Below are 12,723 nucleotides of genomic sequence, written 5' to 3' on the forward strand. Positions count from 1 at the left end.
ACATCTTCCCATTTTAAGATCAACTGATTAGCAAGCTTAATTCCATCTGCAATTTTAATTCCCCCTTGTGATATAACCTAACATTCACAGGGTTGGGTGAGTAAGACATGAACACCTTTGGGGGCCACTGTTCTGCCTACTACAGTGTACAAATTTTTAAGTTTTGTGATTGAGAAATACATTTTTACTTTATGATTTATCTTTAATACATTTACAATTTATAATCCTATGCTAATTGGTCATTACTCTTTATAGAGCATTTAGCATTGTGCCCCATAATTTTTAAATTTTATATATGTGAAGGACAGGTAGTCTAAAAATGAATTATAATCTTTTCTAAATTCACAGGGAAAGTGTAAATAGGGTATTTTCAGTATTGAATTTTTCTTCATATTTTTAATAATTTATTTGCAGTTATTTACTTCTCATACAAGATTCACGTGTAAGTTAAGATAAAGTTCAATATAGAATTATTTTCAAGTGTAAATTGTACGTATTTCCTGGTGTACCTCACTTTCCAAACACATTTGAGTACAGCACTTTATGATCCTCTAATCATCAAAAATTTTAAATTGGTTAATTTCATGGAAATCCAAATAGTATGTTGGTGTTACTCCTTCATTCAATGCCTATTTTCAATCCTAAAGCTTTAATGGGGGGTGGGGGGCGCGGGTGAGAGAATTAAAAGCTAGAAGTCACAATGTATGCAAATCTTAAGGATGGAACTATAGTGCTTTTGGGGTGCATATCCAATAGAATTAAGCCCCACATAGCTAATAATTCCCCACATACTTTAGTTTGTCCATACCACTGATATAGCATTTATCCCTATATGTGGAATTTTGTTGAGAGCTACTGCCACGTCGGGATGGCGCCAGGCATTAAGATAATGACTGATTGCTGTAACTGGATGATGCTAAAGTGAAACAAGCTGTGTATTCAGTTGTGTATATAAACCTCTGCTGTCCAGCAATAAGGCAGCTCCTGCTACCTTGGGTGCCTGCTACTTTTGAATTCCCGTTGAGTTCTCGCGGAGTTTCCATGGAGTTCTGGAGAGTTCCCGTGGGGTTCGGGCAATAAAGTAGTTCCTGTTTGAACCTACAAGTGGCTAGTGGCCTCTCAGTTATTTGTGCCCAGCCAGACTGTGGCAGTTTTTGTTTTGTTTACATCAGGCCCCTCTCCTAATTATCTTTGGGTTACTGTTACTGAAAGCAGTGCCTGTCCAAAACATTCTTAATAATTATAGAAAAGAGGGAAAGTTTCTTGTCATTGATGAGTCATTACAGCACAGAAATTTTGTGAAGAGCAAATAGAATAGGGTTTGCGGACTATACCATCTGGCACTTGGTAAACAGTACATGAAAGACAACAAAAAATAAATTCTTAGGCAAAGATTAAAGTCAGATGTAAAGGACATAATACACTAGAATTCTTATATAGTGTCTTTCTCTTCAAAGCAAAAAAGATAATTTTTATCCCTGAAATTGTCATTTAAAGCACAGTATAACTAAAGAACAAAAGAAAGAGATGATGTTAACATGTTTTGCTTAGCGTTAGTTGGAATATTGTCTAAAAATGTTAGCTTACCTTAGCTATATTATTTAAGGAACTGTTTCTACAATAAGTACACTTCCTACCCTAGGAAAAATAACACTATTTGCAATGTAATTAGCTACCCTGTGGCACTTGCTACTCTTATACAGATCATTTTTAAAATGCAAGTTAAAGATTATGAAAGAAATATAAAAATTGCCTTAGTGTTGTTTCTTGATTTGCAGATACCTATTTGAACTGTAGAAGCAAAAAGTAGGAATTTATCATAAAGATATTGATGATTTTTTTTCATAGAATCCAAAAGTAAGAGTGAAGTCAGGTCTCCCAAATGAAGAATCATGAATACCTCTAATTGTACAGGTGGTGCCTCTCCATTTTTTGGCTCTTTGTGTTTCTGTTCCGTTTTGTTGCAAGGCCTACTGTTGTGCATGAAGGTAGTGTGAGGAGACAGATAAATACCTGCTATAACCATTCCATTGTGCTTAGAAAAAAAAATCCTACATCTAAAGTGTTATTCAATAAAAATTCTGGGTTTTTCACCTAGTTAATGTAGTTATAACTGTCAGTTTTTCCATATACATATAAGAACAACATATAATTTAGTATTATGTTGTTTTCCTTTAACCTATATCCATTTTCCTACATAGCTACATAACCTTTATATTTGTCCTTTTTTACATGATTGTAACATTCAAGTTGATGAGTGTAATTTACTAAGCCAGAGTTCATATTGTTGAAAGTTTCATTATAAACACTATTATAATAAGGTTTTGTTTTTACTTGATTTTTTTTTAATTTCCTGAGAATACTCTCAAAATTGGAAATACTTCTTAGATGGAAATGACCATATTTGTCTTTTTAAACATATTGTCAGTTTACTTTTGAAAAGGATTACACAAACATGATGTCACTCAAGATTTATGAGTTTTACCATGATTTAAAATTTCCCAAAATTGCTAGCTTATTCAGACAGACTGAAAACATTTGAATTCCCTGATATTTTAGAAGAGGTATATAGGAAAACACAAGTGCAACAAGAACATGTATAAATATGTAATAAGTTCCATACTGGATTAAATCAATGATCACTCCAGCTCTGGATCTTAAGACCTAGTCATGCGCTTTTATGTTAAATTCACCTTGATCTGGTTTTTAAAAACATTCCTTTCTCTTTTTGCAAAGGACTGGCTTTGGGTTTATAACCAGTTTTGTCTCTGAAATCATCTACCTGGGCTTTACTCAAGTGCAATTGAATTTAATCACATTTTTCTTTTAAGAGTAATTTATAAGGTGTTCTTATAGATCATAAAAATGCCCACAAAGAGCCAAATTGTTTTATTTCCAGCTTTGAACTTCTTGTATTTTGTTATAAAGTTTAGGGACTTACATTGTTTCGCTTCTTAATTAAAGGTAAAGTCATTCCTAGTTAAAATAGTTCATAAAATGTATACATTTGCAATCAGCTTTAGTCAACATATTTTGGTATTACAACTAACAATTTATATTAATGTTGTAAATATTTGTGGAATTTTGTTAATTTCACACTGAATTAATTACTGTCATTGAGTAAGTACCTTCTCTCTTTAGTAGCTCCATTTATTTTCTGAATCTACCCATTGATACTGTGCTTTTGATTTATAAAATCACCAATAAATATGCAGCTTTTAATAAATGTCCATTTTCCATATAAAATATGGAAAGTCTCCCAGCAGATATTTTTATTAGCTAGCTGGTGATATTTTTGGTAAATGCCAAAAGGTAATTTATGAATATATAAAACATTAAATGTGTAACAACTATAGCAGAAAGAGTTAGTAGAATAAACGATTAATATATTGTCTGCTAACAGAAAAAATTAAAAACACTAACATTATGAGAAAATATAATTAGAATTTTGAGCTGATCAAGTAAATTTATTTCAGTTCTCTTATTTTCTATGTCCATGTAAGACCTAGTAAATTAAGAAAATGTATAGTTTGAATTCTATGTTTCTCTTTTTTTTCTTTATTATCTAGTTTACTTATATTTTTGTCTTTTCCTTGAACTCACTCTCTCCAGACTTTGGGTATGTTATGGGCATAAATCAAACTACTAAAACCCACTTTTGAATGTTGATATTGGTTTCAAAGCATGTTCTTTTTCCATCTGCTCCCCTCTGATTGCTACAAAGCTGACCAAAAGGCTATCAACCAGACAAAAGCATTTGATGCCAAGAATTTGACAACCTATTAGCTAGAAAACTCTTCCCTGAATAATTTAAATTTTTTGAAGCCTTTCTCCTATATATAAAATTGTTCTATAGGTCTATTCATTTTTGTATTCCTCCTTTTTATAGCTTTGGAAAACACAGATCAGTGTTTCAGCAGCAAAGGACATCATGATGCCAAATAGGAAACAAGGACTTGGAAGATGCTTTGGACCTCTTAATTCCAGGCCACTTGATAGCAGATACAGTTCATTACACAAGAAAATTGCTTGATCTTGGGAAAAGAGGGTGCTGTAGGTGAGGGAAAATGAGTTAGTCACCAATACAGTTCACCTTGCAGTTCTGTCGTTTAGATCTAACTAGAGAATGATTGCTGCCATGTTCCACACAAAGAACAAAAGCTTTCCACTATAAGATGGTGAATCATACCTCGACTCTGTTTAGATTCTAGGGAAAAAGAGGATCTTTCACCCCTCCCAGTCTTCCCTATATTCTTCATCACAACAAATCCCATGTTTAAATTCTGTTGAACATGATAGACAAAATCATACTCAGGAATCTTCAATTCAAGATTGTGAAGCATAAAAATATGTAAATTTAAAAAATACAACCAGAAGTATTTCAGTTAATATTTTGTTATATATTCGTATTTCTATAAATGTTCTTATAATATGCAAAATTTTAAATGACATAAGAGTCTTTCTTTACTCATTCCTCTAGTTGGGCAGTTTTATGAACACACATAAAATATTTGACTTTCTAAGAATATCCTTCCCCATCTGCCATTTATTTATTCTTAATTGATTGCCCTAGTCTCTCATCACCCACCCCATGTTTTTAATATATTTATTTCATACTCAAGTGTTTCATGCCATTTTTCTCCTGCTATATTCTAAACACTTTTATGACCAAAAGTTTGGATAACTCCTGTTACAGTTATGAGCATATTCAAGTATATTTTTTAAATAGATATACCATAGCTAGACTGTGTATGTCAGGTATAGGAAGAGGGTCCTGACTGGAATCTGATATAGAAAGAGATCACAGTTTGTCTCAGGGATTGATTAATAACCTGAACCTAACTTAATAAGAGGCACAAAAACTGAAAATCGGTAACCATTTTTAAGTGAACTGCCTGCCACATGTGATTAACCATTACATTTTAGTACCATTACATATGAGTTCTGTGAACCAAGGAAGAAAAGATTAACTTTTGGAGCAAGAACCTTTAAAATGACTAGGCAAAATCAAAAATAAAAAGAAAGAAAAAAGAAAAGTGACAGAAGTTGATAATCTTCACTATCCAAAACAGCTTAAATTCTGAATTAGAATTTAGAAGCCCTAAAATAGAGATCTAGATTATCATTGAACATGAGAACACATGACAATATATCTTTGGAATTTTGACAAAGAAAACACCAAAAATATGTCTTCTAGAGTAAATGCCTGTAAGGAGGAAAACTAAGAACTGGGAGAAAATCTAATATTGCATCACTGATAGCACAACAAACATAATAAAAACATTATTTTGAAGCAAAAAAGTCTTTCCTATGTTAACATAGTATATGAAGCCAAGAACTAAATAACTATTGTCATTCCTTTTGGACTAAAGCAAAGTGCCAGCCAGCTACATAATTAGTAGAACTCTGAAAGTATTGTATCTTCAAAATACACAAATTAGTTAAATAAAAGAATTAAGACATGGTAGAAATAGAGATGAGGGAAGAAGAAATTCTTTAAGATATAGCAAGATGATATTGTGGAAGGAAATCTAAAAAACACAGCAACCTTGTATCACATGACTGTCTCTAGTAAAAAATTACTTTTGAATTTGAAGAAATCTTAGAAGTCCGTCAAAAGATAATGCAGAGAAAAAAGAAAGAATTCCCTTCTACCACCTAAAAAAGTTTTAGGAGACTAGAGAATCAAAACGCAGATTTAGAACCAAGATTGGTTTCTGCAAGAATATGATTGAGTGATTGAGAATTTTATAAAATATAATGAAACAAATGTGTCCTAAATGAGAAAATGATGATTATGTTAAAACAGTAGGGACCTAGTCAATACTATTAAAGGGTGGGAGAAAACTGGAAAGAATGCAGATATAGATACAATTAATATTTTCTACGAAAGAAATGTCAACAGAAAAATGATATATTTTAAAAGTCATTCAAGGGGCTGGTGGCTCAGTGGCAGAGCACTTGCCTAGCATGTGTGAGGCACTAAGTTCGATCTTCACAACCACATACAAAATATAAGCAAATAAAACAAAGGCACACTGTCCATCTACAACTACCAAAAAATTAATTAATTAATTAATTAATTAAAAGTCTTTCAAGTGCTGGGAAAACTGGATATCCACATGGAGATGTATGAAATTAGATATTCACCTCAAACACTACACCAAAATCAACTCAAAATTGATTAAATATTTGAACATAAATACTAAAACTATGCATGGCATGGGAGCTCACATCTGTAATGTCAGTGGCTTGGGAGGCTGAGACAGGTGGATCATGAGTTCAAAGCCAGCCTCAGCAAAAGTGAGGCACTAAACAACTTGGTGAGATACTGTCTCTAAATAAAATACAAAATAGGGCTGGGGATGTGGCTCCGTGATTGAGTTCCCCTAAATTCAATCCCTGGTATCCAAAAACAAAAACAAAATACAAAAACAAGCAAAAAAAAAAAAAAACTCCTTAAAACTATAAAAGTAGCAGAACACATATGGAAAAATCTCCACGACATTTGTCTGGGCAGTAAATGTTTTCAATATGATCCCAAAAACAAGCAAAAATACACAAACAGGATTATAACAAACTAAAAAGCAAAGGCAACAGCAGAGTGAATAAGCAACCTACAAAATGGAAGAAAATATTTGCCAACTAGACATATGACAAAGGATGAATATCCAGGATATATAAGACTTCTGAATAACTTCACTTCAATAAAATAAGAAATCCAAAATAAAATGTGCAAATGGTCTGAACAGACAATTATCAAAACAGAAAATACAAATGGCCAACAAGTATATTAAAAAAATTCAATGTCACTGCTGCAGCCCGGCTGGCTAGGCAAAATAACGGGGGGTGACAAACAACTTGTGTACATTGATACAGCAGGAGTGGAAGCCATTTATTGTAGGACAGGAGCAGTATTTACACATTCCACACAGTTTATCTAATTAACATAAAATAGATACAGCAGTCAACCAATAAGAAATCTCCACACTTAATGGCTCGCTGGCTCTACCTCACAAACCACTCCCCCTGGCAAAATGCCAGGCGCCATCCAGACTTGTTTACAGACTCTAACATTTGCCAGGTGCCATCCTGACTTGTTTACAGACTCTAACATGTCACTAATAAGGTAAATGCAAATTAAAACCACAATTATTACCTCACACCTGTATCAAAAAGGTGAAAGGGAAGTGTTGGCAAAGGATAAGGAGAAAAGGAAACCCTCATAAACTGTTTGTAAGATTGTAGACTAGTATAGCCATTTTAGAAAATGACATGGAATTTCCTCAAAAAAATTAAAAAATAACTATCATATGATCCAGTAATCCCACTAATAGGGATATATACAAAGGAAATAGAATTAGTTTATTGAAGAGATTTCTTCACTTCTATGTTCATTATAGCACTATTCACAATAGCCAAGATGTAGAATCAGCTGATTTCCATCAACAGATTAGTACATAAAGAAAATGAGGTACATATATATAGTGGAGTACTATTGAGCCTTAAAAATGAACGAATCATCATTTGCAACAACTGGATGAATCTGGAGCACATTGTGTAAGCTAGGAACAGAAGGAGAAATACTGTGTGATCTTACTTACATGTGGAATCCAAAAAAGTCAAACTTAGAAGCAGAGACTAGAGACTGGGTGTGGGGAAGGTCAGGGAGATTTTGGCGATTCATTCATAATTTTAGATAAGAGGAATAAGTTAAATCTATTACGCATCATAGTAACTATAGTTTATAACAATACATTGTATACTTGAATATTGGTAAAAATAGACTGTAAGTGTTCTCACCACAAAAAAAAGTCTGTGAGGTAATGCATATGTTAACTATATATGTATATATACATATCAAAACATTACACCATATATCATAAATACACAATTTTTACTTATCAATTTAATCAAACAAGTCATTCAAGTCATTAACAAAAATCTTAGAACAAAAGAAATTATAGTGAAATTGAGTATTTAAAGACTTCTGGGTTGAGCTTACTATTGGTTTCACGCAGAGGATTTATTGTTCTTTCAGTAGCAGGGAAGGTCAACTTGGTAAGTCATTCCAGAAAATCATGTGGGACTGCTTTTAGGAGACTGTGCAGGGCCATGTACCTATGTAAGATAAAATTGAAACCAGATATTAAGCCAAAGATATCAAAAGATGCCATTTAAATGTAATAATGTGATCCAAGGAAGAGTACTTAGACTTTTTAAAAGGAGACAAGAATTCATTCATTCATTAAGCAGATCTTTATTTATCTGCTTTTATATGCGAAGGCACTACTCTAAGTTCTTGGCATACTTATAGGGGCCAGAAACAACAACAACAACAAAAAAAAACCCTGCCTAGTAGCCCTTACATTTTTATGGAATGAAACATAAAATAAGCAATAAAAAGATAAATTATATATTAGAAAAAGATTAAAATGCTATGGAATAATAAAGCAGAGTGATAGTGATTAGAAATGTGGAGGCATCATCGATTCCTTATAAGTTGCGAAATCTGAAAACTCAGTAACATCTCAGAAAGGTATACATTAGTATATTAAGAAAGAAGTTGGGCTGGGGTTGTGGCTTAGTGGTAGAGCGCTTGCCTCAAATGTGTAAGGCACTGGGTTCGATTCTCAGCACAGCATATAAATTTTAAAAAAGGTCCATCAACAACTAAATTGAATAAATAAAATTTTTTAAAAAAAGAGGGGCTGGGGTTGTGGCTCAGCAGTAGAGCACTTGCCTAGCACATGCAAGGCCCTGGGTTCGATCTTCAGCACCACATAAAAATAAATAAAATAAAGGTAATGTGTCCAACTACAACTACAAAATAAATATTAAAAAAAGAAGAAAGAAAGAAGTCAATGAAACCCAGTATGATTTTTAACTACTCAATAATTCACTTTCAGTTCAAAGCAGGTGTCACAGCAAAAAGTAAGTTATAGAATTCCTGTAAGAGAAATGCTATAATAAACAAAGTCTGTGATGTCTCCCATTATTTGAATCCCTAGCACCTGTTCTTTTTATTTACCTTACTTTTGTTTTTCATTTTGGTAAATACTATTTCTCTACTATTTTAAAAACAAAATAATTGAACATATGTGCAATTTTAGTTATAAAACATTTACATTTTTTTCATCAGTGTTAATGAAGATATAATTGTCTATGTTTGTATGCCTGAGAAAATAGGGATAATTTATTTAACTACCACAGATGAATATGTATAGCTCATCTGTTTAAGCTGAGGCTAAAGAATTATAAAGGGATTTACTAGCTTAGGGACAGGATAGAGACCTTTTGCTTAGCTCTTTTAATTTTATTCAACGATGTTACTGCTGTAATAGTTACACTAGGGGTCATTGTTAAAGACACTTAATTTCAAGGCCATATATACACAATAAATTCAAGACCACATAGATAATTTCAAGATGCTGTAGATACTTCTGCCTCCTTTTCTCTGCCCTTGAAAAATCATTACAATTAGGAAAACAAATTATTAAACTACAATAGTAATAGTTTTAGGAATGTTGTGCTTTTGACTAGCTAAAATCTCACTCAGCCTTCATAATAACATCATGGATGCCATAAAGATTCACCAGAAACAGGGTGTTTGATTATGATTATGATTAATCAATAATTATGATTCACCTTACAGAGGCTGTTTACCAAAGGCACTGACCTACTGGGTGTGAGGGTCCAGAGCACCTTATGTTGGGCTGAGATGAATCCTACAAACAAACATCTAAGCTATTTCTGTGTAAGTGGCTTGGTTTTGTTGTCAAAACTGCGACAGAATTTAATAGGGCTGACCAAATCTACATATTGTTATTGTCTAGGTGAGCACTTGTCATTTAATGACTAAGCATCTCTCCTCTTGCTCCACTCTTTCTGTTTTCCTTTCCCAGCCAGGAGCTTAGCTCACCTGTCTCATCTCTCCTTTTCATCCCTGGGGTAGGACCAGAACTATTATAATCTCAAATAAGGGAAACAATCAAGTACTATAACTTCAATTGCCTTATTTAATGTTATGTTCACTTAGTCTATAACTCTAAATTTTTTAAAAAGTGAAACAGTATCTCATATGATAATCCTTAATAATTCATGGTTTTTAAGATTGAAAAACCAGATATTATAAAATGAATATTTCAAAGTCATATTTTTTTACTATTTTGTATATAATTTATGAATCAAACCAAAATTTTAGAATTCAAACTTGTGAAGTGTTCCAGTCTCAATACTCATTATTACAGAAGTAAAATTGCTAACGACTGGGTCGTTAGTCTTTTACTATAAATTAATGAATGTCTGGAACATTAACTGTCATAGGCTTTGCCTCAGGTTTCTCTTTTCAACTTGTTCATTAACTAAATTTACAAAAGAATAACCTATTGCATTTTGTTTTATGAAACAGTGACAATAAAAAAATGGCTAGAAATCGAAAGTGTGTGTTTTATTGGTGTTCAGAAATTTTATTTGGGGGACTTTTTTTGCACCTGACCAAGAGATTGATAAACAAGTATACTTGTATATTAAATAATGAGATGAAATTTAGCATTATCACAGGAGTGTCCCACCTGATGACCAAGTGGAAAGCCTCATATTATTTACAGAGTATCTCTAAAGATTGAAATAAGTCCCAGTTAAGGAGATTTACTGCCTCATTCCAGGGTTGTACAGGTTTATTAGGATATTCTTCCTTTTTGCTCAAGTGGCTTACTACTTTTGTATTTGGGGATTTTTCTGCCTGATTTGCTTTTTAACCAGAAATAAGGCAAAGTGAGCCTTATGCCGAATCCCACAGCATTTCATCCACACAAAGACGTTGATCCTGAAATGACCTCCTTTCTTCTGCACCAGTGTTCCCTTCAGTAACACAATGTGCTGTAATATTATTAAATCCAGTGGTTAGTTCTCAGCCTTCATAGACCTTAAGAGAGTAAATGCCCTCTCTTCTCAAGATACTTTCTCCACTGAGCTTCTAGGACACCATACTCTCCTCGTTTCCCCAAAGCTACTCCTTTTCAGTTCCTCTTACTTGTTTTGCCCTCTCCCTTTACTAAATATCAAAATGCCAGGGCTCAGTTCTTGGGTATCTTTCCTTTTCCTTTCACATGCATCCCCTTAGTGATTATATCAACTTTCTTGATTTTAATTCTCATCTGTATGCCAGTGGCTTCTCTATAAGTATCTCCAGGCTGAACCTAATCCATTAACTCCGGGCTTATTTGGCCTCTATTTGGATGGCTAATAGACATTGCAAACTCAAACTGCTCCCAACTGATCCTCTGTATCAAACTCTCTTCCTCCAAACCTACTTACTATTTGTGAAATATCTTTTATTTCACACAACAATAAGTCCATCCTTCTAAAGGCTCAGGCTGAAACCTTGGAGTTACCCTTGACTTCTCTTTTTCTTTATCCTCCATTCAACTTTTCCAAACAGTCTTACGTTTGATTTTCAAAATACATCCAAAATTTGATTATTTTTTATTAGTTTCCCTGCCACAACCTGGGTCCAGCCAACATCATCACTATTTGTACCATCATAATCTCTCCCTCTGGATTTCCCTGTTTCTGCCTTTATCGCCCTTCAGTGGGTTTCAACAAAGCAGCCAGTGTCCTATTAAAACACAAGTCAGATCATGTCACAGATCAAGTGACATGATCAAGACTCTTTCAAACAATTATCAAAGTTCATAGAGTAGTCTTCAAGGTCTATTTGATTTGTCCACACTCTAACTCTCTGACCTTGCCTTCTCCATTCTGTGTTCTAGCCACACCAGCTTTCTCAACATTTCTTAAATATTCTGCCTTTAAAGCAGAGGTTGGAACACAGAGTCTCTCAGATTCCAAAGCCAGTTCCTAAATCCAAATAATTTAATAGAGACTCTCTGGAAATCCTAAATCAGAATATTCTCATAAATACATAGTGCCTTAACCATATACTAGTTTTTCAGTGCTCTATTAATAGGAATTGTAAACATGGTATTCATTTTGCTGGACTATGTCCTAAAATGTAATATAAATAATTATGGGACTAAAATTAAAAAGATCTAACCAATTTCTATAATGTCTCCTATGTAGGCTGATTTTAATGATTTCATTAAAAGCATCTATCATTGCCAAATAAATGTGTATTTAGTAACTACTAAGTGCTACCATCCACTACATGTGTGTCAGGTCCCATGTAAGATGGATACAGTAGTGGAACAGAGACAGAGAGAAAATGGAGATGGTCCAAGTGATTGGCAAAAGGTACCAGCAGGTGCATTTATTCAGAAGGACATATAACAGATGACTGTTAAATGAATCTAGGAATATAGGCCTTATTCAATATAATATCAATTAATGAATTCATCATATTAACAAAATAAAGAAGAAATTCATAAGAAAGATTATCTCAAAAATACAGAAAACACATTTGATAAAATTCAACATTTATGATTCTAAGTTTCTAAAAAAGAAAACGCAGGGAATTAAGAACAGAAGGAAATTTATTTAATCTGACAAAGAGTACGTATCAAAGAACTTATAGCAAACATTATTATTGGTGAAATGATAAAAACCCCACTATGATCCAAACGTGATGATGATGTCTAATCAATTTCATGGCCAGTGCAATGAAGAAGAAAAAAAGTGAAACATGAAGTCAGAACATAAGAAATGAAATTCATCATTCACAGGTGAAATGATCAGGTTAAAGAAAACCTGTAAGAATCTTCA

The sequence above is a fragment of the Callospermophilus lateralis genome, chromosome 13, assembly GCF_048772815.1.
Source record: "Callospermophilus lateralis isolate mCalLat2 chromosome 13, mCalLat2.hap1, whole genome shotgun sequence".
Taxonomy (NCBI): Eukaryota; Metazoa; Chordata; class Mammalia; order Rodentia; family Sciuridae; genus Callospermophilus; species Callospermophilus lateralis.